Source organism: Thalassophryne amazonica, chromosome 17 (genome assembly GCF_902500255.1).
Source record: "Thalassophryne amazonica chromosome 17, fThaAma1.1, whole genome shotgun sequence".
Lineage (NCBI taxonomy): Eukaryota > Metazoa > Chordata > Actinopteri > Batrachoidiformes > Batrachoididae > Thalassophryne > Thalassophryne amazonica.
Window position 1 is genome coordinate 53,742,975 of NC_047119.1, and position 23,579 is coordinate 53,766,553.

At 40.4% G+C, this 23,579-nt stretch overlaps 2 long non-coding RNA genes and 1 pseudogene across 2 annotated transcripts; 1 reads left to right on the forward strand and 2 right to left on the reverse strand.

The window, feature by feature from the left end:
* Positions 1-4,827: 4,827 nt before the first annotated feature.
* Positions 4,828-21,387, reverse strand: LOC117529751. Its single transcript, XR_004566090.1, has 2 exons — positions 21,356-21,387; positions 4,828-4,983 (listed from the first exon to the last, which is right to left on the reverse strand). It is a non-coding gene; the product is annotated as an uncharacterized LOC117529751 (long non-coding RNA).
* On the forward strand, positions 7,970-17,065 carry LOC117529750. Its single transcript, XR_004566089.1, has 3 exons — positions 7,970-8,226; positions 16,510-16,690; positions 16,784-17,065. It is a non-coding gene; the product is annotated as an uncharacterized LOC117529750 (long non-coding RNA).
* LOC117529748 lies at positions 18,278-20,679 on the reverse strand (annotated as a pseudogene).
* Positions 21,388-23,579: the final 2,192 nt, after the last annotated feature.

Here is a 23,579-nt window from a genome sequence, read left to right on the forward strand (position 1 = left end):
CTGTTCAGAATGCTGTTAGAGCTGACAAGGTTGGCGTGTTGCACAGAGCACTAACTGCCTGTAGGGGGCGTGTATCCCACAGCAACCAGGACCTTTAGCCATTTCAGAACTAAAATTTGCTTCTTACACAGTAATTTCAACATGCAAAGGCAAAAAAAAAAAAAATGTTATTAAGAGGATGTTTGTGAAACCCAAACAATATTCAGCAATAAAACTTAGATAATTTGACCAAATATGATCCTCTGTAAACTTTGTGCACTCTGTTTGCTGAAGCGCCTCACAGAAGCAAAATGAAGTGAACGAAGCGGAGTAAAGACAGTGTCTGATTCGTGTGCGGACAGATCCGTTCGGAGGATTCATAGTTAAACGTTAGCCGGTGTGACTGAACCGAACGATACAACAGCACGTGACTGCAAAAATCAAACTGTGCGGCGAGGACGGACAGGCAGCACAGTGAGTGTCATTTTAACACTGACCCCAGACTCATGAACTGTGAAGACAAACAGTCTTATGAACCAAGCACAGACACACAGTCACAACCATGTGCACGTGGTTATCCAAAAGGACAAAAGCACAGACAAACAAACGCATTGGTTGGCTGGTTATAGCGTTGGACGTGAGCAATAATATTTCACCACAACTCAGAGGTTTTGTTTTGTCAGTTTGCATAAGGAATTGATGCTGAACAGTGTAAAATGAAGTCTAATGTTCAGGTTTTGGTTTCGGGCCGCCGCACTGGGTCTGACTGGAATCATCCATCTTGAATGGGAGAGGGTGAGCCGCTGTAGCATTGTTGGACTTCGAAGGCCTCAGAGTGACTTTTTTCTCCTCAGCAGTTAACGTAGCATAAAAGTAAGTAAGGATTTGTTGATTGACACACAGACACCTTTCTAAGGAGGTGGAAAACACGCAACTATAGCAAGTTGTCTTTTTTAAATGAATTGTGTTTAATGTCATGCAATCACGTAAACAATGCATGCAAGTTTCGCTGTTGTCAAAATGCTTTCTGCTCAGTGGCGGCGCCGCCATGATGGGGTCACATTGAAGTAGCACACATTTCCTGCAACTCACAACGGAGTCTTTATCCCATAGGTACTGTAAACGCTACTGTAGCCAGAATGAATGAACGACTTGCTGAATGAGTGAACATTAGCTGCACATCAAACACTCACAGACGCATGTCCTTGCACGGTCCATACTGCACAGATGTTACATATCGCGTTTTCCACTGATAATCCACTCAGGTTTTCATTTGACTCAAAGCATTGTGCGTTCGAATTTTTTATTTACTTATTTTCGTTAATGAATGCTTCAGAAAAGACATAGGTTGGCCTTTTTGTGTGTGAAGGATGCAATGCATGCTGGTATTTTCTTGTATGAAAACATGATTTTGTGCAAGGGCTTACGTGTGTGCATGCATTGTTGGAGAGTTCTTTGATTCATGTTGAACCAAAAATGACACACTGGGTAAGCAAACATCTCTTTGTCCTCCACATGCAACTTCAACCGGAGGAACGCTGCCGCTTGGCTTCTGTCGAGTGCTAAAATGTTCCAGCTCATATTTATCGCTGTGGAGAAACCAGCCAAAAATAAATAAATAAATCTTGCACCAAGGAGAACACCAAGATTTCATTTGTGATCTCAGATGTTTTATTATATTAATTTTGTGTGGGCTGCGAGCACAAACACAGCTCTTACACTTTTATTTTTATAGCGTGTTAAAATGATGAAAGTCTCTTCTTGTATTCACAAATTGATCAACTGATCTGGTTTCCTGACAGTCACAAAACCAAATTTTGCTCATTCTATTATTTATTCTAGCATTTCAATATTTTTTAAGAGAATTTTTTTATATCATTCTTTCTGAAATACAGACTGTGTGGAAGATTCATGAGGCCTAATTCAATGCAAATTAAACACAACTGAAGTACAATACAAAATTTCATTTGCATTTCCTTTAACTAGCTGGAAATACTGTGTTGGAATTAAATATAAAATGTGATAATTTTGTTTTATTAGGTTTTCAAAAATGTAATCACTTTATTTGGGCGGATGCATTTTCAAAACGACACAAAGTGGTGTGGGCATTTTTATTATTATCATTATTATTATTTTTTGTTTGTGTTTTGAGAACTTTGTTATAACCAACAGGCAACATACGTAACCCCCCCGTGACCCTTAATTTGAGTAAGCAACTGAAGATGAGTGAGTGAGGCAACATACATGAAAAATCTACATCCAGGCTTGTCCTGATTGTAGCCTTTGACACAGATGCACATATGTGAACTGTCCAGCATGTGCCAGTGTTGAGCATGTCTTCCTTGTGATACAGACTCTTCCAAAACATGGTTGTTGCAAAGTTTTTAAACATTGTGAAACAGTGATTCATGTTTGTCATCACTAAGTTGCAGTACTGATGAGAGGTTTTGGCACCATCCCCAGCCACACATTCTATCTACAACCCCTGGCAAAAATTATGGAATCACCGGCCTCAGAAGATGTTCATTCAGTTGTTTAATTTTGTAGAAAAAAAGCAGATCACAGACATGACACAAAACTAAAGTCATTTCAAATGGCAACTTTCTGGCTTTAAGAAACACTATAAGAAATCAGGAAAAAAAATTGTGGCAGTAATGGTTACTTGTTTAGACCAAGCAGAGGGAAAAAAATATGGAATCACTCAATTCTGAGGAAAAAATTATGGAATCATGAAAAACAAAAGAACGGTCCAACACATCACTAGTATTTTGTTGCACCACCTCTGGCTTTTATAACAGCTTGCAGTCTCTGAGGCATGGACTTAATGAGTGACAAACAGTACTCTTCATCAATCTGGCTCCAACTTTCTCTGATTGCTGTTGCCAGATCAGCTTTGCAGGTTGGAGCCTTGTCATGGACCATTTTCTTCAACTTCCACCAAAGATTTTCAATTGGATTAAGATCCAGACTATTTGCAGGCCATGACATTGACCCTATGTGTCTTTTTGCAAGGAATGTTTTCAAGGTTTTTGCTCTATGGCAAGATGCATTATCATCTTGAAAAATGATTTCATCATCCCCAAACATCCTTTCAATTGATGAGATAAGAAAAGTGTCCAAAATATCAACGTAAACTTGTGTATTTATTGATGGTATAATGACAGCCATCTCCCCAGTGCCTTTACCTGACATGCAGCCCCATATCATCAATGACTGTGGAAATTGACATGTTCTCTTCAGGCAGTCATCTTTATAAATCTCATTGGAACGGCACCAAACAAAAGTTCCAGCATCATCACCTTGCCCAATGCAGATTCGAGATTCATCACTGAATATGACTTTCATCCAGTCATCCACAGTCCACGATTGCTTTTCCTTAGCCCATTGTAACCTTGTTTTTTTTCTGTTTAGGTGTTAATGATGGCTTTCGTTTAGCTTTTCTGTATGTAAATCCCATTTCTTTTAGGTGGTTTCTTACAGTTCAGTCACAGACATTGACTCCAATTTCCTCTCATTCGTTCCTCATTTGTTTTGTTGTGCATTTTCGATTTTTGAGACATATTGCTTTAAGTTTTCTGTCTTGAGGCTTTGATGTCTTCCTTGGTCTACCAGTATGTTTGCCTTTAACAACCTTCTCATGTTGTTTGTATTTGGTCCAGAGTTTAGACACAGCTGACTGTGAACAACCAACATCTTTTGCAGCATTGCATGATGATTTACTCTCTTTTAAGAGTTTGATAATCCTCTCCTTTGTTTCAATTGACATCTCTCATGTTGGAGCATGATTCATGTCAGTCCACTTGGTGCAACAGCTCTCCAAGGTGTGATCACTCCTTTTTAGATGCAGACTAACGAGCAGATCTGATTTGATGCAGGTGTTAGTTTTGGGGATGAAAATTTACAGGGTGATTCCATAATTTATTCCTCAGAATTGAGTGATTCCATTTTTTTTTTTCCCTCTGCTTGATCTAAAAAAGTAACCGTTACTGACTGCCACAATTTTTTTTTCCTGATTTCTTATAGTGTTTCTTAAAGACAGAAAGTTGCCATTTGAAATGACTTTAGTTTTGTGTCATGTCTGTGATCTGCTTTTTTTCTACAAAATGAAACAACTGAATGAACATCCTCCGAGGCCAGTGATTCCATAATTTTTCCAGGGGTTGTATTCTTTAACTCTGGTTTCATGTTCCCATTCTTGGCCATACAGTGGACATAATGTTTCTCCTCATGATTGCTATCTGAATGTCTTAGCTCAAGTGAAACTGAGCGCTGCATCCAGCAGGTGGCAGACACATCATAAAAAAATATTTTTAGATTGATGTGGTGTATGAAAGGCTAATCCCTGTCTAAAGACTTCATCATCATTATGTGGTCTTTAAATTTAGTGAGTAACAAAATGATCGTGCTTATTGTTTTTTAGTTTTTACCTACACAACCTGGCTGGAATGAACTAACCTGCCCGATGCTGGACAGCCCAATTACAGCTTTCTGTTGTAAAATTAGCTAAATTAAGCCTGATAAATCTTCCGTAACTTTACATCACATCTGCGAGCGGAATTTGATTGGACCATGTTTGTGTTGTGTGTTTAACTGTGTGAGTTGATTGGTGCTCAGTTTTAAAAGCAGCAGGATCAGGGGAGGACAAGTGACGGTTTTTGCTGACCTAATAATGTGTAAAACTACAATGATGTATTTAAAAAAAAGTATTGTAAAACTATAAAACTGTTGCAAAGAATAGAGATCACTTATACTATGTAACAATGGATACATGGTCAATGTAAATGCAATATCACATTATGCTATCCTAAGGAATGCAACCGCGCACATGCACAAAAAAAGTTTTTATGAGAATATGTGTATAAATATATGACAAAATATATTTAATGAGAATGCTATGCACCCTCATAGAGTTGTTCTGGATGTTATTTAAGCATTATGTAGACACCCACATGGTGGTGAATGTAGAGGCTTTGTAGCTCTGACCCTTTTTTCTTTTCTTTTCTACTGTCCCGGACAGAGGATAAACGGACATTAATATGTATACAGGCCTTTCAATCAGAATCATTCTGACATGAATATATGTATAGATCATCTTTCTCTGTACACCAGCTCAAACCATTTACAACAAATGAATAAACAAAGATGTGACATAAACACGGTCTGGACTCGTCTGTTTGTTGCCTAAACAGGGAGTTTGCGTTCTCCCTTCGGTGCACAAAAAAAAAAAAGTAAAACCACATTTTAAAAATACACACAGTCCCTCCAGTGGCTGGAAAAAGGACTAGTACTTAACCCTCAAGAGACAGGGTGAGGTCATTTATGACTCCGGGTATATATTTATGCACAATTTCTCTCATTTTCATCAGAAAAAGTTTCCTACTATCAAATCAATTCAAATCAATTTTATTTATATAGCGCCAAATCACAACAAACAGTTGCCCCAAGGCGCTTTATATTGTAAGGCAAAAGCCATACAATAATTACAGAAAAACCCCAACAGTCAAAACGACCCCCTGTGAGCAAGCACTTGGCGACAGTAGGAAGGAAAAACTCCCTTTTAACAGGAAGAAACCTCCAGCAGAACCAGGCTCAGGGAGGGGCAGTCTACTGCTGGGGCTGAGGGGAGAGAATCAGGAAAAAGACATGCTGTGGATGTCAATCTATCAATCTATCTATTTGTCCTGAATTTATTCATAGAATTTTGCAAATATTGGTCGATCTGTGTAGCAAGTATAATCCAAACTTGTGCGGAGGTCACTTATGACCCCCAGGAAGATCTATGAGATTTTTGACATTATAAAATATCTCCAAAATCAAACTACAATTCAGATCTAAATTAAAAATTGTGAACTTTATCATTTTAAGATCTAAAGTCTTAGTCAAAATTATACTTTTTTTTTTTTTTTACTTTTACAGGCAAATTTTTTGCATTTAAAAAAGTACTCTTGGTAAACACATCCACCAAAGTCCAACAGTTCTCATTTTTCATTACCTTTTTCATTATGAGAGTGTTATTCCTTTCATCTCCAGCAATCTTTGATCCTGATGTCTGATCTTTGTTCCTGATTTGTCATCCTGGTCACTCATCTTTGACCTCTTCTTTAACATTCTTTGACTGTTGACCTTTTGATCCTGATCACTGAACTTTCCTTTGAAAGAACAATTCATCTGATTACAAGATCAAAGTAATAAGGATCAAAGGTCAAAAGAAGGATCAGCCCCTTGATCTGGATGTGCACCAAAATTTAGTAGAATCTTTCATCATTCAAGGCCTGAATTTCCACCAGATGTAATCATTAATCAAATCAATTTTATTTATATAGCGCCAAATCACAACAAACAGTTGCCCCAAGGCGCTTTATATTGTAAGGCAAGGCCATACAATAATTATGGAAAAACCCCAACAGTCAAAATGACCCCCTGTGAGCAAGCACTTGGCGACAGTGGGAAGGATAAACTCCCTTTTAACAGGAAGAAACCTCCAGCAGAACCAGGCTCAGGGAGGGGCAGTCTTCTGCTGGGACTGGTTGGGGCTGAGGGAGAGAACCAGGAAAAAGACATGCTGTGAAGGAGAGCAGAGATCAATCACTAATGATTAAATGCAGAGTGGTGCATACAGAGCAAAAAGAGAAAGAAACACTCAGTGCATCATGGGAACCCCCCAGCAGTCTAAGTCTATAGCAACATAACTAAGGGATGGTTCAGGGTCACCTGATCCAGCCCTAACTATAAGCTTTAGCAAAAAGGAAAGTTTTAAGCCTAATCTTAAAAGTAGAGAGGGTGTCTGTCTCCCTGATCTGAATTGGGAGCTGGTTCCACAGGAGAGGAGCCTGAAAGCTGAAGGCTCTGCCTCCCATTCTACTCTTACAAACCCTAGGAACTACAAGTAAGCCTGCAGTCTGAGCAGGCTTAATGACCACTTACAGTTACTCTGCCAAGTCAACAGATACTATCTCCTTGATGGTTGTATCATGTTGTAATTAAATAAAAAAATTTATACTAATCAACATTGTTTTGAGTCTTTATATCAAGATTATGGCTCAATCTAAAATTATGTCCTAAATTAAAAGTTTAAAGGTAAATTGAAAAAATTATTTAGAATTATGTCAATATTTTAAGTTAAATTTGACTTAGTAACAGTTACAACCCACTCAAAATTACAAGATAAAATTATACTCGTATATATATGTGTGTGTGTGTGTGTGTGTGTGTGTGTGTGTGTGTGTGTGTGTGTGTGTGTGTGTGTGTGTGTGTGTGTGTGTGTGTGTGTGTGTGTGTGTGTGTGTGTGTGTGTGTATATTACATTCAAAGTTAGATGAAATTTATAACAATATGTAAGATATAAGGTCAAATAAAATTAAAACAAACGAAAAACTCCTTTCTAAAACAGAATTCATTAATTCATTTTCTGACGCTGGTCTATACCATAGCGACAGTACATCAAGCAGCTCATCCCACACTTCCCTGTCCTTGCCCAAGTCCTCCTGAGGTGTTCCCAATCCATTTGGGAGACATAATCCCTCCAGCATGCCCTGGGTCTTCCCCTGGGTCTCCTCCCAGGTGGGCATACCTGGAAGACCTCTCTAGGGACACAATCAGGGGAATAGAATTGTGATAGGTGAACTGACAATAAACGGATAAATAGGTGAAACTCAAAACTGTGATAATTTTTCTTATCAGAAATAAGGTAAATTGTTGTAGAGGTTTAGTCTAGCTTTATGTGTCTTTGACAAAACTAGAAATACATAAATGTTTTTAAAAATGGCTATTTGTCCAAGTTATTGTCTAATTTTTTATATTTTTAAATGAGTTTGCGAAAATGAGCGCAGTATATATATCATAATCTTGTTTTCCCCCCCCCCTCTTTTACTTTTTTGAGAACTGACTGGCGTCCACAGCCATTAAAAAAAACCCCCAAAAAAAACTACAACTTCCAGCGTTGCGACGCCCTCTGTTTTCAACCAATCACGCCTCGTTGTACCACGTGACAGGAAGTGCCGGGGTTGTTTTGGTTACTCTCCTGAAACCACGTGGAAGACTGCGGACGACCTCGAAGTCGCTGCGGGAGACCGTCAGAAACCGAATCGTCCTCAGAACGGGTTGTTGGCGAGATGTCAGCGACAAATGAGAGCACGAGGAGTCGGGATATTCCCGCCATCAGGCGCGTGACGGTGCACGAGGCGGCGCATATGCCACAGGACTACTGCACGACGCCCGGAGGAACCGCGTTCAGCACCACGCCGGGAGGTGAGAAAACCCCGCCGCGATCCATCGGACCAGCAGTCAAAGTTCATACCCAGAATTTGGTGAACAGGGAGGATTTGGACAGCTCTTACATGAAATGCGTTCAATTCCCCAAAGTACTTTTGTGATGTAAGTATTATAGGACAGTTCTTCAAAATAATCACTTATCTGGGTTGGGGGATTGAACGCGTTGACTATAGGGGCCGCTTCAAGTTGACGAATTTTCAGAAATGCTCATATTTGAAGGCTGTTACTCAATACGCGTTTATCCTCCAGCAAGATTTCTATTGTATTAAAAAGGGTAAGACTTCCCCTCTTTAAAACAACAAAAAAAATCAGTGGGCGATTGTATGCGTTGGCCACCAGGCGGCGCCAAAGTGGTCAAACTTTGGCGCCGCCTGGTGGCCAACGCGTTTAATGAATTACAACCCCAATTCCAATGAAGTTGGGACGTTGTGTAAAATGTAAATAAAACAGAATACATTGATTTGTAAATCCCCTTCAACCTATATTCAGTTGAATACACCACAAAGACAAGATGTTCAAACTGATAAACTTTATTGTTTTTGTACAAATACGAGGTCTGTCAATAAAGTATAGGTCCTTTTTATTTTTTCAAAAACTATATGGATTTCATTCATATGTTTTTACGTCAGACATGCTTGAACCCTCGTGCGCATGCGTGAGTTTTTCCATGCCTGTTGGTAACGTCATTTGCCTGTGAGCACTCCTTGTGGGAGGAGTCGTCCAGCCCCTCGTCGGAATTCCTTTGTCTGAGAAGTTGCTGAGAGACTGGCGCTTTGTTTGATCAAAATTTTTTTCTAAACCTGTGAGACACATCGAAGTGGACACGGTTCGAAAAATTAAGATGGTTTTCGGTGAAAATTTTAACAGCTGATGAGAGATTTTGAGGTGATACTGTCGCTTTAAGGACTTCCCACGGTGCAAGACGTCGCGCAGTGGTCCCAGGCGCCGTCGTCTGCCTGTTTCAAGCTGAAAACCTCCACATTTCAGGCTCTATTGATCCAGGATGTCGTGAGAGAACAGAGAAGTTTCAGAAGAAGTCGGTTTCAGCATTTTATCCGGATATTCCACTGTTAAAGGAGATTTTTTTTAATGAAAGACGTGTGGACGGATTGCAGCATCGGTTCGCAGCCGCTGCGACGCTCCGCCACAGGAAAAACACCTCTGTTGGAAGCCTTAAGGACAAGTTGGAACATGTCCAGCTGTTAAACAATTTCTCATATACTCACTCCACTGAAAGCCATCAAAAGCCGCCTGGATTTTACAAATGGTTATCAACATGGAGGTGTTTTTCCTGTGCCGCCGTCCTGGATCAATAGAGCCTGAAATGTGGAGGTTTTCAGCTTGAAACAGGCTGACGACGGCACCTGGGACCGCTGCACGACGTCTCGCATCGTGGGAAGTACTTAAAGCGACAGTATCACCTCAAAATCTCTCATCAGCCGTTAAAATTTTCACCGAAAACCAGCTTAATTTTTCGAACCATGTCCACTTCGATGTGTCTCACAGGTTTAGAAAAAATTTTGATCAAACAAAGCGCCAGTCTCTCAGCAACTTCTCAGACAAAGGAATTCCGACGAGGGGCTGGACGACTCCTCCCACAAGGAGTGCTCACAGGCGAATGACTTCACCGACAGGCGTGGAAAAACTCACGCGTGCGCACGAGGGTGCAAGCATGTCTGACATAAAAACATGAATGAAATCCATATAGTTTTTGAAAAAAAATAAAAAGGACCTATACTTAATTGACAGCCCTCGTATTTGCTCATTTTGAAATGGATGCCTGCAACCCGTTTCAAAAAAGCTGGGACAGTGGTATGTTTATCACTGTGTTACATCACCTTTCCTTCTAACAACACTCAATAAGCGTTTTGGAACTGAGGACACTAATTGTTGAAGCTTTGTAGGTGGAATTTTTTCCCATTCTTACTTGATGTATGACTTCAGCTGTTCAACAGTCCAGGGTCTCCGTTGTCGTATTTTGCGCTTCATAATGCGCCACACATTTTCAATGGGTGACAGGTCTGGACTGCAGCCAGGCCAGTCTAGTACCCGCACTCTTTTACTACGAACCCACGCTGTTGTAACACGTGCAGAAGGTGGCTTGGCGTTGTCTTGCTGAAATAAGCAGCGATGTCCCTGAAAAAGACGTTGCTTGGATGGCAGCATGTGTTGCTCCAAAACATGGATGTACCTTTCAGCATTGATGGTGCCATCACAGATGTGTAAGTTGCCCATGCCATGGGCACTAACACACCCCCATACCATCACAGATGCTGACTTTTGAACTTTGTGCTGGTAACAGTCTGGATGGTCTTTTTCCTCCTTTGTCCAGAGGACATGACGTCCATGATTTCCAAAAACAATTTGTAATGTGGACTCATCAGACCACAGCACACTTTTCCACTTTGTGTCTGTCCATTTCAAATGAACTTGGGCTTAGAGAAGGCGGCGGCGTTTCTGAATGTTGTTGATATATGGCTTTCGCTTTGCATGGTAGAGTTTTAACTCGCACTTGTAGATGTAGCGATGAACTATGTTAACTGACAATGGTTTTCTGAAATGTTCCTGACCCCACGTAGTAAGATCCTTTACACAATGATGTTGGTTTTTAATGTAGAGCCGCCTGAGGCATCAAAGGTCACGGGCATTCAGTGTTGGTTTTTGGCCTTGCTGCACACGTGTAGAAAGTTCTCCAGATTCTCATAATCTTCTGATTATATTATGAACTGTAGATGATGGAATCCCTAAATACCTTGTAATTGAATGTTGAGAAACATTGTTTTTAAACTGTTGGACTATTTTTTCCATGCAGTTGTTGACAAAGTGGTGATCCTTGCCTCGTCTTTGCTTGTGAATGGCTGAGACTTTTGGGGATGCTCCTTTTATACCCAATCATTAGTGTCCTCAGTTCCCAAATGCTTATTCAGTGTTGTTAGAAGGAAAGGTGATGTAACACAGTGGTAAACATACCACTGTCCCAGCTTTTTCGAAATGTGTTGCAGGCATCCATTTCAAAATGAGCAAATATTTGCACAAAAACAATAAACTTTATCAGTTTGAACATTAAATATCTTGTCTTTGTGGTGTATTCATTTGAATATAGGTTGAAGAGGATTTGCAAATCATTGTATTCTGTTCTTATTTACATTTTACACAATGTCCCAACCTCACTGGAATTGGGGTTGTATCATAAACTTTGCTTTTCTCTTGAGACTCATCCTTCTTTTAGACAAATCAGTTGGAAAATCTTTGGGGGACTTGCCAGTTTTTGATAAAAAAGCATTTTATTGCACGGGAATTGGCTCTTTTTCCACATGGGGAAGTAAGCATTATTGGCCCTACATGAAGAAGATAAAATGGTGAGTAGCAATCTTGAAAGCTTTCTTTTGTGCCTAGACCTAGCAAAAAGAATACTGAGGATGTCATCTGCAAACTTGCCACACCAGATGCTGATCGCTGATTGCACTACACGTTCCCCAAAGATGAGAATGTCATCAGGGATTACTTTAAATAAGTGGATCACGATGAACTTTCCACCCACGCATGGGTTATATATTTGCAGTGAGATGCAAATGACTTTCTGGGTGAGCATTCCTGATTGTAGATGAAGACCTGGAGAAGTATCATTTACCGGACTGGGATTAGAGTGAATCATGCTCATGCATTGTTCTAATTCATCATCGTTTCGAAACTTCACATGTAAATTAGTGTGTAATCTGGTGCTTCAAGGTGACCAAACCTCAACATTGTAGATGCACATTGTGACCTTTCTGAGATACCCCCAAAGATGTTTCAATGGATATTTAACACAGTACATGTTAATCTTCTGAAAAATGCAGTTTATGATTATTCATTAAACGTGCTGGTCACCAGAGGGTGCCAAAATTGTATGAAAAACACAAATTTGACCACTTTGGCGCCGCCTGGTGGCCAACACGTACAATCCCCCACTGATTTTTTTTTTTTGTTGTTTTAAAGAGGGTAAGTATTGCCCTTTCTAATACAATGGAAATCTTGCTGGGGGATTAAATGCGTATTGAGTAATAGCCTTCACAAATATGAGTACTTATGGAAATTTGCTAACCTGATGCGCCCCTAGAGTAAATGTGTTCAATCCCCCAACCCAAATTAGTGATTATTTTGAAGAACTGTCCTCCTATAATACTTAGATCACAAACGTACTCTGGGGGATTGAACGCATTTCATGTAAGAGCTGTCTAGAACTTACCAGTTAACCAAATTCCAGTTTTAGGCCATACTGGGTGTGAACTTTGATGACCCATGGCAAGGTCACCGTAGGGAATTTGGCCAAAATTTTGGTGTACGAGGTCTATTAGAAAAGTATCCGACCTTATTATTTTTTTTCAAAAACCATATGGATTTGAATCACGTGTGATTACATCAGACATGCTTGAACCCTCGTGGGCATGCGAGAGTTTTTTCACGCCTGTCGGTTACGTTATTCGCCTGTGGGCAGTCTTTGAGTGAGGAGTCGCCCACCCTCTCGTCGATTTTTTTCATTGTTTAGGAATGGCTCAGACTGCTGCTTTGTTTGATCAAAATTTTTTTCAAAACTGTAAGGCACAACTGAGTGGACACCATTCGATAAATTCAGCTGGTTTTCGGTAAAAATTTTAACGGCTGATGAGAGATTTTGTTCTGGTAGTGTCGCTGTAAGGACGGCCCATGGCGCCTGACGGTGATCTGCGCTTCGAGGCGGCAGCGTCTCGCCGCTTCAAGTTGAAAACTTCCACATTTCAGGCTCTGTTGACCCAGTAAGTCGTCAGAGAACAGAGAACTTTCAGAAGAAGTCGGCATGAGGAGTTTATTCGGACATTCCATTGTTAACGGACATTTTGTAATGAAAGAACGTGCGGGCAGAGTCGCATGTCGGGCCGGACCCGACCGCGGGGGGTCGGGACAGGAAAAACACCTCCGTTGGAAACCTTAACGGGCAAGTTGGAACATGCCCAAGCTGTTTAAACAATTTCTCAGTTACTCACTTGTTGAAAGCTATCAAAAGCTGCCTGAATTTTACAAATGGTTTTCAACACGGAGGTGTTTTTCCTGTCGCGGCGCACACAGATTCGCCGAGTCGTCACGGAAACAACTGCGAATTTGCACGCACGTCTTTCATTAAAAAATGTCCTTAAACAGTGGAATGTCCGCATAAAGTCCTCATGCCGGCCTCTTCTGAATCTTCTCTGTTCTCTCACGACGTCCTGGTTGAATTAAGCCTTAAATTAGGATGTTTTCAGGTCGAAACAGGCCGGCGACGGCTCCTGGAAGCGCTGCACGATGTCCCGCTCCGTGGGAAGTCCTTACAGCGACAGAAACACCCCATAATCTCTCATCAGCCGTTAAACTTTTCACCGAAAACCAGCTTAATTTCTCGAATAGTATCCACTCGGATATTCCTCACAGATCCAGAAAAAATTTTGATAAAGCAACGCGCGCCGTCTGAGCAGCGTGTGAAACAAAGGAATTCAGCCGAGAGGGCGGGACCACATCTCACTCAAGGCCTGCCCACAGGGAAATGACGTCACCGACACGCGTGAAAAAACTCACGCATGCGCACGAGGGTTCAAGCATGATTGGTGGAATCTCATGTCAATCAAATCCATATAGGTTTTTTTTTTTAATAAAACTGCCTAGTTTTATAAGATACCTCGTATGTTCATTTGGTGGAGGGTGCATCCAGTTACCAAAGTTTCAGCAAAATGTGAGTTGGTCACTATCACAGCCTGCCTGACTCTTATAAAAATTGGCTCTTAAACATTTGCTTTTCTTGCTCCCTGTCATTCTTCTGAGCTGTAAGTTTGGCATAAAAACACTATAAAATCATCTATTTCTGGACAAGTGTGTGTTAATCTATAAAGCCCCCGATGCAGATTTTATGTTGTTGAATTTGAGATTTTTTTTTTTTGTGAATAAATTTGTCTCGTTATTTACAGAACCTTTATTTTTTTTTTTTTTTGCAAAATGAGTTTTTATAGAGAAGAAACCATTTTAAGCACTGACAAAGTGATAATTTCACATCCAGTAGTTCTTGGTTGTTATGGAAACAGGATACGTTGTAGGATTATAAATTATTTTATGTACCCATGGTAACCACAATTTATTAAAGGTTGACTGGCCTTTTCCCCCCATATCTGTAAGCGTAGGCTTTGGGAACATCCCGGTCTGGTTGTGAGTAGTAAATGTATTTCTTTGGCGTGATGTCATGGGAACGTTGATGGTGAAAGCATCTGTCTGCTGGAGAGGTGATACTGTGTTCTGTCACGTGACCAACGGATAAAGAAGTGGGTCAGCGAGTGTGCAACATGAACAACAAGTACACTGGGTCACTGACAACATTCAGTGCTGAAACATGAAGCCAATGCAGAAGTGCCAAAGCCTGCAGTTCCTCAAATGGCCACTTAAGGGCTGTCTCCAGAGGAGAGTCAGTCACCATAGAAGCCCGTGTTAAAATGTCCAAATTTACAGCAGAAATAAACATGTTTGCAACCTGGTACAAAAAAGAGAAAAGTCAGAATTGGGTTTCGATAGATTGATGGTGTAAGCTACTGCGAACATGCCACAGTTAAAGAAACAATATACCGACTATATATTACTAAGGTACACTGAAATATCTTAAAAAAAAAAAAAAAAAGGGGGGGGGGGGTGGGAGAGTCGAGCCACTTAGGTGCCTGGTCTTGAGAACCAGGGATGGGAGGTTGAAAAGCTTTTTTAACCCATGGGAACTGTCCCTACCCACCTAAGCGGCTCAAGAATATGGACAGCATGTACGAGGTCTGTTAGAAAAGTATCCAACCTTTTTATTTTTTTCAAAAACCATATGGATTTGAATCACATGTGATTGCATCAGACAAGCTTGAACCTTCGTGCGCATGCGTGAGTTTTGTCACGTCTGTCGGTTGCGTCATTCGCCTGTGAGCAGGCTTTGTGTGAGCACTGGTCCACCCTCTAGTCATTTTTTTTATTGCGAATAAATGTCTGAACGATTTGGAGCTTTGCTGCATCAGTTTTTTTCCAGAAACTGTGAGAGACCTCCAGGTGGACACCGTTCGGAAAATGAATATGGCTTTCAGGGACGATTTTATGGAGATTATACAGATTAAGGAGTGTTACTGCCGCTTTAAGGACGGCCCACAACTGCTGAGAGCGTGGCGCGCTCCCAGCGCCGATCGACATGCTCAGACCCCGCTGAAACAACCAGATCATTTCCAACGTGAAGGCTTTGTTGATCCAGGACCTCGTCTGACTTTCATAAAAAGGCAGAAGGCGTGGATATCAGCACTTTTTTGGCACATTCCACTGTTACAGGAGTTTTTTAATGGAAAAAGAAGCGGAGGGACGCGCCACAGAGCCGTTCATTACGCAGGCAAAACCACCTCGGTGTTGGTCTCACAGGACGGCTTTCAGATGGATTCCGGTTGCTTTTCAGTCGTGTGATTATCCGATTGTGATTGTGCATGAGCTGGACATGCCCCAACATGTCCTGGAAGGCTTCATCACGGTGTTGCTTTGCGCCATGCGGCTCCACCGCGACATGCGGAACTCCTCCGCACATCTGTCTTAATGTGCTGAAAAAGTGCTGATGTCCACGTCTTTTCACATTTCCTGTGCTAGTCAGACAACATACCGGATCAAGACAGCGTCCAGTTTAGAAATGAATGGCACATTCCACTGTTACAGGAGTTTTTGTCATGGAAAGAGGAGTCGCGGTGGAGCCGCATGGCGCAAAGCAACGCCGTGATGAAGCCTTCCAGGACATGTTGGGGCATGTCCAGCTCATGCACAATCACAATCGGATAATCACACGACTGAAAAGCAACCAGAATCCATCTGAAATCCACCTGAAAGCCGTCCTGTGACATGTGACATGGTGAGATGCTGACGAGCTTCGCTCTTTCATGTCTGAGACATATGCATATTACAAAATATACATAAACTTGTTATATTTGCTGACGTTTTTAGACTTATTTGAATTAGTCTGTTGTCTTGGTGGCTTCCCTCATGAGCCTCCTCAGTTGGTAAATTTTTGAGGAAGGTCTGCTGAAGGCGTAGTCCAAGTGAGCACCAAGGAAGGTTCAGCATCTTAGAGATGCTGTTGTATCCATCACCTGACATCAACGCAGGTGATGGATACATCACCTGTTGTATCCATCACCTGGATAGATACAACAAAGGTTGTTAAAAAAAAAAAAAAAAAATGGAGTTGTCCTTTAATGTAATGGCCTCTGCTGCCCCCTGTAGGTACAGAATCATCTATGACAGAAGTTCCTCCTGAAGTGCCGGATGTCCCCTCTGGCCTGTACACCTCCGAGTCTCCCTGAAATCCCCGGAATCACCACCCCGCTCAAACCAGGCAGCTCCACCGACACAAACCGGCCCGCCAACGAGACGTGTCACGACCCGGAGTCGGACGAGAGCGCCGGTACGTTTGGCTACAAACCGTCATCTGCTTCTGCTCGTGTCTTTTTTTTTTCTTTTTTTTCATTCAACTGAAATGTTTGTTCCCTTTTTCCAGGAGAAGACGCCCAGTTTGAATGGACATTTGAAGCAAGCAGCTGTGCTTTAGGAGCATGCCGATAGTTTCTTTTTACTGTTTTTAATTGTGGTATGAAATACCACCTGAAACTAGACGGCCGTCAATTTTAGTCACGTTTAGTAACTATAACTGTATTTTTGACTTTACCTAATGTAACTATGTATAACCTTTGACATTTTTGGTGCTCCAGTTAAACTGGAATAGAATTTTTAGCCCAACAACTGACCCTGAATTGGCCTCCATTTAGGAGTGGGAATTTCCACTCCTAAACCCCAGAATTTTGTACCTTTGTCGCCCTTGCAGGTGTAAAGCATTAAAGACACTCACCATCGTTTTTTTTTTTTTGGATACTCTGCCTGAATATCAATATTTTATTGAAAGCAAAATTGTTGTGAGAACAATTTGTAATCTGCTAAAATTTAATTCTGCACATGAAATGAGCATGTTTAATTTTATACGCAGACGGATCATTTTGAAGTGAAACCGATTGAAAGATTAACTGCTATTTGTAGATTTAAGTGTAGATTTTAAAGTTGAATTTAAAGGGACGCTGTTCAAGAGTAAAACAGCGCCCCCTAAGCCTAGTTTTCAACCCTGCATCGTTTTTTGTTTTGAAACAACGAATAAAAACACTAATACAAAAATGTGAAATCTGTGTTTTGTTTTTTGTGACATGCTAATCTGGTGACTTTGTTGTTTTTTTTCTTCATGTTTGATGTTTGCCAAATTGTTGAAATAGTTTGCTTTTTTGTATGTTTTTATTTTTTTAACCAACATGTAAAAATTTATGGAGGGAGTGGTGAACCACTCACCAAGAAAGTAACTACACAATTTTGATGTAGTGGAAGATCCAAGAATTTAATATTTATTTATTGCTTTGTCAATGTTGTGAAAAAAAAAGGCATATCTCTGGGTCACCACAGCAGATCTGATACGGATCTGCATGTTGATTTGGCACAAGTTTTACACCAGATTCCCTTCCTGACACAACTCCATATGACACGTACAATGGTCAGGGGTGGCTTTGAACCCAGAACCTTCTGCTCTGCTCTGTTCATTGTTTAATTCCTTTTGATTTTTGTTTAAAAAAGTTTTATATAATTCATAAATATAATTGAATTTTTGATGCACTGCTGGCTCACAGTGGGATCCACTGTCTTAGATATTAAAATTTGACTAAAAATAAAAAGCTCTGATTTTGCAGATGTTTTGGTGAACACAGAAGGTCATGGTTTCAAGAATCGTCCATACCTTGAACAACCTGCGAGCAGCCAATCCCAAACCTTAGAGTGCTGTGGCCCACTTAGAAATCTGACAACCTTTAAACACTTGGTCTAAGATGAGAAATAATTTATTATGTTGCAAACATTCAAATTGGTCAGTCTGTCCCAAACAATGTGAGCAGAGTTAAAACACTTCAGCTGTTCCAACATTTGCACAAATGGTGCATGGCGTTAAGTCTTCATGCTCCATAATGTGCGTCTCCTTTAGTGCTTCCGTCTGGTTTGTAACCTCGATCGTGTCACCTCGGGTTACCCGGTCAATCCAGAAATGCTTGGAAAATACAGTTCAACAAAATGGCGTTGATCCATTTGTGATCTGGGTTCATTGTTGAAGCCACGCCTTCTCTTCAGAGAGAAAGTCTGGATTCCAGGTGCACAGAGTAAAGTGCTTGTAGGCTTCTGGAGCTCCATGGCTGCTAACCTACTGTAGCTCAGAGTTTCTGCAGACAGTGTTCTCAATAGCAGCCGCACTCCTCCACCACCATGTTCTGGTGATGTCTCGTGGTCATCTTTGCCATTCTCAAAGTACAGCATGGACACGGCGCCAGGCGTGTTGGCACGCAGGACGGAGACGGGACCTTGTCTGGGTGGTATTGTTCAGCAGGCTCTGAGAAGAAAAAGATAAGATATGCGTAATGGTGCCGTTAGAAAGAGCTTAAAGACATTTTCACAAATTCAGTAGAAATTCAGTCTTACCTGCATAAATGCGTGGTTTGGTTGTGGTGAAAGGTCTCATCTAGGGGTATAGGACAGCTTCCTTCACAGCGATACGAGTTGTACCATTTGGGATAGACAATCCACTCACTCCAGCCAAGCTGTGTGAAGTCCACCCACATGTCCACCCTCGTGCACAGAGAAACCTTTACCTTCTCTGTTGTCTTGTCTTCTGCCACCCTTTGCTTCTCATGGTGCCTCTTGGATCTCCAGTTACTTGCCCTGGAACTGTGGCAGGAAATTGCTTGCTTTCTTTCCAGGCTGATATATTTTGAATGTTCTGCAGTGTGGATGAGCGTTGCCATTTGCTGACCTGTTGGGTTCTGGTTATATTTAAAGAAAATCACCATCATGACGTGGTCTGCTGTAGGTTGATTGAGTTCTTCCTTGGGTTTTGATGCAGGCGGTTGCTGCTGCAGCCAATGAATGAGCATTTCAGTCATGTTGAACACTTTCCAGGAGGAGGAGGAAACCACAGAAGTGGGGTGAACCCTCAGGCGGCCCAGGAAACGCCTGTTCTTTGGGCAGTGCTTGCCTTGGCACCTGTCCTTGTGGGAGAAATAGATGTCCACAGATACTTGGGAAGATCTGGTGAAGGCAGGAAGGTTGATTCGAAGTTCAGCCAGCTGGATGTTGCCGTTTGGAGAAATAGAAAACACGTCAAAGGTGACTGACCACCGACTGCCAAACTGCTGGACGCCTGAAAGAAGGAAGAATGGAGAAATTTAGCAAACATTAATATGGCAGAAAGTACTTTTCATTCTTTTGGTTATACATTAAGAATGTTTGAACACAAGACCATTTGATATGAACCAAGTAACTGCAACAAGTAAATATTTTCTTCAAGCTGGGGTTCCAATTACATCCAGGTGTCTTCTACAGTTGTTCAATTTTTAATCACAAGAACTATGTGTCAAAATGAGCCATTTATTACCAAAACACCAGATTAGGACTATGAGCAATCAGGTGTGAGACCAAATGTCATTTCTGAGGATCCCATTGACTGACCATGACATGGGGACACCCACATTAATACCTGTCTACATCTGGAACAACCAGACCTGACCTGGGAGCTTCTACATATTCTGAAATCACACTGGTAACCCTGATGACTGACATCACATCCTATCTTGCACAAACCAGATGTCAAGATGTTCAAATCCACCTGCAGGATGCTGGTTCGCAAATACACTAAAAAGCAAATTGACTGAACTCAACTCAAGTTTGGGCAGATTTTCCATCTAATAAATATGTGTAGCCCCAACTCAAAGAAACATCAATGCAACATAATTTAATTGTACTTAAATTGGGATTTTATATTTATTGGAAATCTATCTCTCAGGCATTTCTTCTTCATATAACAGTAACTTTTATTGTGAGAAAATTGGGATTTGCAATGAAATGTGCCAAGTTATACTGAATATTTGAGAATATTATGTCCATAAATGTGACATTGGGGGTGTTATGTTGGGAGTTTGCCTCCATACCTCAAAACTGGATTTTAAGACACTTTCTACACTTTCCTGCAAAAACATTTGACAATTTTAATTTTGCAAAATAGTGTTGCATGATGGTTTGGAAAAGGTGTGTTTTTCTGCTTAGTATCAATAAATCAAACAATAAAGCTACAAAGGGTGCCCCAGCTCTCTGGTGCCCCAAAAACTTTCTAATGGAACTACGCCCTGCACCACATAGAACTTTCTCCTAAAAGTTTTTAGCTTTTTTTAAGTTGTACTCACTTTTTGCGATCAGGCTCGTCACAAAATCTGATCCATGCAGCCCGGGGCCGTCTTCAGTGCTGCTGTGAGCAGCCGGACTCCGGGCCGGCTCCTCCGTGGTCACGGTCCGGTAGAGCTGCATCATGTAGGGCGGAAGTCTGCCGCCCGGAGGGCGCCGAGGGCGCGCGCTGTCCGCGTGCAGCTGCACGGCCAGAAGCAGATCCAGCTGGAGGAGCAGTGAGAGAGCGACGTTCATCCCCGCGGTGTGACGGATTGTCAGTGTCCCGATTTTGATGTTGTGACTGCGGTTTATAACGCAACATGAAATCGTTGATCTACCTTTGATGAGACGCGTCACTGTGACTGACAGCTCGCCCAAGCCGCCTTTGCTTTGAAGTGAGCGGCCAGATCACAACACTTTGATGTGAATCCATGACGTCGGCCATGATTAATGGAAAATCAAATTATTACCACACAAAGCCTGTTATAGGGCGCAGAGAGTAAAAATAATTTTAAAAAACATGTGTTTTATGATGTGCCTTATTTTGATAAGACTTATAGCTGCCCACAATGATGAGCTAGCGATTTTCTCTTACGGGGCTTTCGTTGCCATTTTCCTTGTCATCAATATAGTGTTTTTTTTTTCCCGGTGGTGTTTATCTTTTATACTATTATTGCAATTTATATTATATATGATTGTTATTTTTAGACTGTTTCGTTTCCTTGTTGGGAAGTGCACTATGCTGCCCACACTGTAAAAAATGTAACATGCAGTTGTTCATTCGAACTAAAAACTCATTTAAAACAAGATAAAAATATTGATTTGATTGTGAAACTCATTTTCTTTACATTTAGTAAAGAGAGGAAGTTAAATAATTTAGATTCTGTGAAGTCAAATATATTATGTGATATTTGGACATCAATTTTTTGTTTGTTTGTTTAAGCAGGGTTATACTTTTTTTCAGTGCACACTTTAATAGTTATTACTATTATTATTTATTATATGTTATGCTGCTTTCTTTTACACAGTATCTTTTATTTTTCTCCTATTATTTACATGAATTCTTGCTATTTCTTAATATTATTTCTATTTCTAACTTGTATATTGTTTGTTGCAGTACTGTTGTCATTCACAGAACTTTAACACCATAACTGATGAGATATTAGATGAATACATATGTGCTTTAAGATGAAAATTCCCCTAAAAAGACATAATACTACTACTACTACTAATAATAATAATAATAAAGAAGATAGATAGATAGATAGATAGATAGATAGATAGATAGATAGATAGATAGATAGATAGATAGATAGATAGATAGATAGATAGATAGATAGATAGATAGATAGATCATCATTAGTTCTTTATGTTGAAATGGATCAAAATTTCATGGCAATTAAAATACATAAAGCTGATCAGTCTAAATATTTACACCAAAAAAGGTTTTCACAAAATGAGTCAATACTTTGTTGTTTGCGTAGTTGCTATGACTGACCAAGAGAGGGCAGCAGATTCAAGGATATAAACTTCATGCACACGTTATTATGTCAATTTATTTAAAAAAAAAAATCTATTCTCGCTGTAACGAAATTTACAGTATTAACATTACAATTTGACGTGACCTAAATCTGATTTTATTGCTGAATGTTATATCTAATTTTATTTAATTTAATTTTATTTTATTTTTTGTTCGTGAGCTGCACCTGATCTTTCCATTCACACTTCAGTCCCATTTTGAATAGAATTTAGATCTGTCGGACCACATATTCAATCTGGGAAAAGTGATATTAAACGTGTTTGCATGTTCATGCAACACAAAAATGTGTGCGCTATAAAAGTATTTAAATGCAGTAAAAACGCTCTGGGGTCACAAAACATGAGAGAAAGAGGGATGAACATTTTACTGTCATACATTTTTCTGCTGTTTTACCAAATCCACATTTCGATAAAGCGCCGTCGGATTTGGATTTGATTGCCCGTGACGTCACTACAGGTGCAGCTGCAGATAAAGGTGCGGCTGTTAGGTGGCGCTGTTCTTCCTGATGAGCTGCTCCGGTCGACATGATTTTACGCCTGTTCGTCTGTTTATTTTAACACTGCTGATATGTTCACAAGGTAAAAAACAAAACTAAAAGAAAAAGGCTTCTTTTTGTGCGTCACGTGGTTTCTCTTAGTCCACGTTCAGTGGGGGCGGCGCTTTATTTCATTGTGTGTTAATTAGCGTTCACAAATCTTTATTTTGTGCTGTTTAACTCTGAAGAGTTAAATGGCCCCTTTACGTCTCCTCCCTTACCAAAAAATAGTACTGATAAGTATATAAAAAGTAAACTGGAAGTATACTTGAAACATACTTGCACTTTACTACTTTTTGGTAAGGGCTGTCTCAGTAAATTTGAAGAACAGTGTTTGAAGGCTTCCTTCAGCTCATTGAACACCTGTTTCAAGAAACTAATTAACTGGTGGATTCTGTTTGCTTTCTGTAGCAGGTTATAAAATAATCACTGTAAAATATATCAAAGTTCTTTGAACCTGGGGCCTGAGAGCAACAAAGGTTAAGGTTTAAACATACAATCAGGGGTGCAGCTGGTTTTCTCACTCATTAAGGTTTATTTTTTTGTCATGGAGCAGATTATAGGGGCACTGGAAGCATGTTTCTGCTTTAAAAAAAAAAAAAAAATATATATATATATATATATATATATATATATATATATAATATAACTTTAGACACTTCTATATTTTTTTTTTTTTTTAATGGTCCAATTTGAGATTTTAAAACTGAAATTTTAGGCCATAATTCTGATTTCTCTGAAGTCCAAATGTTCTTCCCCCCACATTCTTTATTTGTCAGAGCTTTTATTTTTGTCTTAAGTTTTTATGCTTTCAGTAAGTTTGTTCCATACCTGCTTAGGTTTGTGCAAAAGAAGTTACAGGATTTAATCCTGTACACTTGTAACTGGACTGCAGCACGGTGGCTTATAGTGGTTAGCACTGTTACAGGATCGATTCCCACCTGTATCCTTTCTGCATGGAGTTTGCATGTTTTCCCTGTGTTT